The 5664-nt window shown below is 42.4% G+C and overlaps 1 long non-coding RNA gene and 1 pseudogene across 1 annotated transcript; one reads left to right on the top strand and one right to left on the bottom strand.

The window, feature by feature from the left end:
* Positions 1 to 2281: 2281 nt before the first annotated feature.
* On the top strand, positions 2282 to 3033 carry LOC103655212 (nuclear ribonuclease Z-like; annotated as a pseudogene).
* A 25-nt stretch (positions 3034 to 3058) lies between these two features.
* Positions 3059 to 3897, bottom strand: LOC103653082 (uncharacterized). Its single transcript, XR_565240.3, has 3 exons — positions 3729 to 3897; positions 3436 to 3657; positions 3059 to 3345 (listed from the first exon to the last, which is right to left on the bottom strand). It is a non-coding gene; the product is annotated as an uncharacterized lncRNA (long non-coding RNA).
* Positions 3898 to 5664: the final 1767 nt, after the last annotated feature.

The following is a 5664-nucleotide window of genomic DNA, read 5'->3' as shown; positions in this document are numbered from 1 at the left end:
TATAGGACAAAACCTAGATAGAACTGGACAACCATTGTCTACTTACCTTTGCTACTCTGAATTCTTTTCTAAACTTCTCTTATTCTTTTCTCATCTATTTCCGCATTACTCTGATTATTCTTGCCTTTTCACTTCTAAAGACAAAATTGGATTTGACACTTTGAAATCCTATACCTAAAGTGACCTTTAGGAATAGGAGACCTACTCTTAGGAACAAAATCAAAACTATTTTTATAAATATTTGTATGCCTGAATGTTTGTTCTTGTGATGCATGTCTGATTTGGATCTTTGATTGAGTGTGATGAGTTGTGGAGTAATGTCTACAATTACATCTACATATACATATAGGCATCAATATATATATATATATAATCATAAGATGACTATACAAACTAAGAATATCCCCCATTAAAATATACCTAGTTTAATAGATCCATCTTATCTTACAAGATTCTCTCTTATCTTAATAGATTCATCTTCTCTTGATAGATTTGTCTTATCCTAACCACTTTACTTAACTCATCCTAAAGTAACAACCAGGATCTAATCCAAAATAATGAGATCAGATCTAAGTTATATTTGCGTGACTAAAACCACTTGACTTATCCCACCATGATCATGATCTAACCCAAATTAATTAAATCCTATCTAGTCGAAGCTAGTAACACTTAGATCTGATCTAATGTGATAGATTAATCTAACCTAACAAAGGCTAACCTTAGGTTGAGCTAATCTAAGGTAAGTTACTTGACAAGAAGGATAATGCTGATGAAATAAATAAGACTCTACTCCTATAAAATATGTTTTAACTTAATTCACTCCGCACTAAGTTAAGAATGACTGACCAACTCGTCCGTGAAACCACGACCTAGCATATGTTCTAAGTTGCCTAACCATTTATCCCAAAAGCAAAGTAAAACTATGTTTAATCTACCTACCCCATGTACCCGCACTTGTTATCCCAACTCAGATAGTGGCATCTAACACCACCGATGGTCCCTAAATCAGACCTAAGAAGAAAGTTAACCTCGACAATGAAGGAGATGAATAGAAACAGATCTTCAGATGAATCAAGATCCACCACCCGGAATAAAAAGCTCCCTTACCTAACTTTCTTTTACCCCCAAATCTTCTCTACACTCACCTAATAGCTAAAACCTGATGTACCCTTGTTTTCTATGCCACACCTGCTAATGGCATGAAAATTTTAGGTGTATAAAAATACTAATTGGAAGTTCCACTTAGAAAAAAAAGATACTAGAATTTTATAAAGATAAAGTCAGCTTGATATGTTTAACTAAATTCTAATGTGATATAATCTAATGTGGTCTACTTAAACAGATTAGTGATACTGGTAGTAGAGATTAGACCCTACTAGCCAGGTGTTAACTTAACTTAGCACATTAGACCAACTCAACCATGAGCATAAGAGCTAACCCAACTAATAGAGTCATGATGAATTGTATAATCTAGCTATCCCCACCTAACATCAAACAAACTTTTGACCTACATCATGTAGTATATCTCACCCATATCTATCTCATCTTGACAGATTCTATCTTACCATTGGAAATTCACCTTATACGACTAGTTACCCCAATCTAGACATAAAACAAAGATTAAGACTTGCTAAAGAATCTTCAGTTCATAACCAGCTACTAGCCTATTCATTCTGCCTACCAAATACTTTCCCTTGCAAAACTATCGTACCATATGCTTCTAACTCTCATGGTCAATACCAGGAAGAGAAGATTATCAGGCAACAACAAACAGAAATGAATCCTCCAAATCCTCCACCGACTGGAACCGATCCAGTGGTTGCCGCCCAAATGCTGGTACTACGAAAATGACAAGCATGGTGAACGAAATGCAAAATCAGATAAGGCAAGAACGCCAGGAAATGCGTTAGGACCGGTTGGAGATGCGTCAAGAAATGTGGCAAGCACGGTTGGAAAGACAACAACAACAACACCCACTACCTCCACCACCACCACCAGCTCCATCAAGCTATATATATATACACTAACTATTAAGGGTGCAGTGTAGACTGCCCCCGCTCCCCTCCTGCCGCGGATCACGCCCCCCCCCCCCCCCCCCCCGCCGCCGCGATTGCGCTCCCCCCGCGGATCACGCGCACGACCCCCCGCCGCCACGATTCCCTCCCCCCGCAGATCACGCGCACGAACCCCCGCCGCCGCGATTCCCTCCCTACGCGCGCGGGAACCGCCCGCACAGCCCACCGCGACCCTTAAGCCCCCCTCCTCTCTCCTCGACGCCGGAATGGCGAAAAGCTGCGGCGAGTACACTGTGGAGGTTGCGTCCTCCAGCTCCTCTCCTATTCCCGCTTCCGCGTCGGCTACGAGGTCGAAGGCGAAACACCATATAGAGATCAAGGGGTACCCTGTGGATGGTGTCTCCATCGGCGGTCAAGAGACCTGCGTCATCTTCCCGACGCTGAGCCTCGCCTTCGACATCGGTCGATGCCCGCAGTGCGCCGTCTCGCAGGAGTTCCTCTTCGTCTCTTACGGGCACCTCGACCACATCGGGGGCCTTCCCATGTATGTGGCCAGCGGGGGCTCTTCAGGCTGCGTCCGCCCACCATCTTCGTCCCGGCGTGCCTCCGGGACCTCGTGGAGCGGCTATTTGAGGTGCACCACGCCATGGACCAGTCCGATCTCAACCATAACCTGGTCCCCCTGGAGGTCAGGGAGGAGTACGAGCTCAGGAGGGACCTCAAGGTCAGGGCTTTCAGGACCTATCACGCCATACCCAGCTAGGTGAGATGAATTGGTTCACCTCACTTCTTGGAACTGTGTATGTTGTGAATCCATCCGTTATAATCCTGCAATGGTTGGATGGAGTCTCAATTAAATTGTGTGTATGCAGGGGTATGTGATATACTCGGTGAAGCAGAAGCTTAAGCAGGAGTTCATTGGCCTACCAGGGAGCGAGATCAAGCGGCTCAAGCTATCAGGTGTGGAGGTCTGTCTGGCTTGGTGGCTTTGGAGTTCAAAAATTGAAGCATGGTTTAGTAACTTGTGGAAGGGAGTATGGCCATCCAAGTTTAGAAGTTCATCATGTGTCCCCATTTCAACAAGATGGCCCTCCTCCATTACAGCTATATAATCAGCATTTTTAATGAGGCAAAGACGTCTAGCAATTATAAGGGTTGACCTTCCCAACATCAGAACATCTAATGCTTCTTGTACAGCCTTCTTAGCTTCAAAATCAAGTCCTCAGGTGACCTCATCAAGCAAAAGAATGGATGGATTCGAAAGCACAGCACGAGCAATAGAAATTTTGATTTTATGTTCATCAGTGAGTGTTAGACCAGCTCGACCAACCTACAGAATTTCAAAAGGTGAGTACCAGAGATTCAATGCCTAAGCAGTCTAGCCTTGATAAACAATAAGATATATGGTAACCTCCTTTACCTGGGTTTCGTACCCCTTTTCAAGTGAACTGATGAACCCATGGGCATGGGCTGTTTTTGTTGCCTCTTCTATCTGATCAAAGGTAGCAGATCTTCCATAAGCAATATTTTCCTGAATGCTCAAACTCAATAAGGCTGGTTCTTGTGTCACCAGACCAATTTGGTTTCTTAACCATTCTACTTTCAATTTTTTTTATGTTTTCCCCATCCAAAAGAACTTCACCTGAAAAATAATAGTAGTCTTTTGAGTGGAAATAGAAGTGGAAAACAAAAGATGCTTCTCAACGCTCTTACCTAATGTTGGGTCATAGAATCTCTCCATCAGAGGAATTACACTGCTTTTCCCCGAGCCATTTCTACCAACAAGTGCCACAGTTTTTCTCGTTGGTACAGTGAGGAAGAAACCACTTAATATTGGGATTTCAGGACGAGACAGGTAGCTAAAGTACACATTTCAAAATTCAATATTCCCTTGCACCTGGGGTAAGGTTGTCCCTTCTTGATTGGTGCTGGAAGTTGAACGACTAATCATCTCATATAGTCTATATAAGTAGCAATGCGCCCTTGGTCGAATGAATAGAAGTTGGTAGCTGCTTGATTCAAACCACTACAAATTTTAAAAAAACATAGATAAGGATACACATGACAGAACAATTTATATAGAGCAAAACATCTGTGTAATAAAGTCGCTTACAGGCCGCTCAGAATTACAGAGAATAAAGCTACCACAACTTCACCACCATCAGATTTTCCATGATGGATCAGATGTCTTCCAACCCAAAGTTGCAAAGCACAAGAGCATGTCTCAAACATCATTTATTTTGCCATCCCTCAAACATCATTTATTTTGCTTACAAGTTAACAATACTATTCCTGGTTTGATTCAGGAGGTCTCTGACAATAATTGTGTCTATCCAAACGAGGTGCACCACACTGCTAGGGAGCGAACAAAGGTCTGTAGCTTCTGACCCAAATCTTCCTAGAACCAAGACTGGGGCCGCAATCTCTATGGGCATGCAGAGACTGTTTTCTTCCAGGTTTTTTTCTTGTTCTGTCTCGTCACATTTTCATGTGATATTGTTATGCAATTTGAATGACTTGTTAGACAAATTAAGTAGAATTGTATGCCAAAACTTTTTGTACCTTGTTGATGTTAATGTTGGATATTGCTACCCTTTCTTTTTGGCGTCATCTATCCTAAATGTCGAGGTCTGCATCTCTTTCTATGTTCTTCAAATTATCGTGTAAACTAAAAGGGCTTTGGTTCACATTCAGTATCTTAGACTCTTGGTAAATGAATGTGCTGCTAAAATGGTTGAACCTACAGGGTTGATTGTCTGTGGTAATCTCAGGCAAATCCAATGGAGTCGTGCCCAAGTAAAGAGGTGGAGAACTTGAGGGAGAAGCTAGTTGAAGAAAATTTCTACCTAATCACTGAGGTAAGCGGCGGCCAGATCGTGTCACCTACGGCCTACAGGAGCCAATCGCGTCTAAGCAGCCTCACGAGATCGAAGAGCAACAATATAATAGTGCACTCTTACTCCACATACATGCAGACTCCATTGCATCCCTCTGCTGAATACTTGGGTGCACCTTGATAGTTGACATCCTTTTTTTAGGTTCTCAGATCTAGACTCACATGTATTCCCACACTAAACTACCGAGTCAACACCTTACTGCTGGTTTTTATTTTCCCCTCTATTTTTCTAACCAGAAACTATCACTACTTTTTTTCCTTTCAAAGCAGCTAGGTGAACAAGGACGAGTACATGTACTTCTGCGGAAGCTTGACGACCCCGTCCCTAGAAGAAAACCAGCTATCGTGTTCTTGCACAGCTCTTACAAGTGCAAAGAGTGGTTGCGCCCACTGCTTAAGGTGGGTAAACCAACCTCGCTCTGTCCCAACTCTGCACCACTGTAGACTTTTCAGTTGGTTTTCTCCCTGCTGACATACATGCTTATAAAGAAAATCAAACAATGGTTGGAGCTGGATTTCTTTTGTGAATTTTTAGGCTTACCTACAGAAATTGATATCGTTGGAGAAGTAACCCCACTATCATACTCTGGTTGTCCGTTGCATGGATGCTTTATTAGATACTGCCCCACATTTTAACTTCTGCCAAAGCCTATTGGCTAACATGGTAAAAAATTTAAGCTCCTCATATGATGTAGTAAGGTAAATACTCATTTTGTGTGTCAAAGTCAAGTCCTTGCCTGATCTGAATTTGTT

This window comes from Zea mays, chromosome 4 (assembly GCF_902167145.1).
Source record: "Zea mays cultivar B73 chromosome 4, Zm-B73-REFERENCE-NAM-5.0, whole genome shotgun sequence".
Lineage (NCBI taxonomy): Eukaryota > Viridiplantae > Streptophyta > Magnoliopsida > Poales > Poaceae > Zea > Zea mays.
The sequence above is the reverse complement of the archived record's forward strand: the minus strand, read 5'-3'. Positions and strand labels throughout refer to the sequence as shown.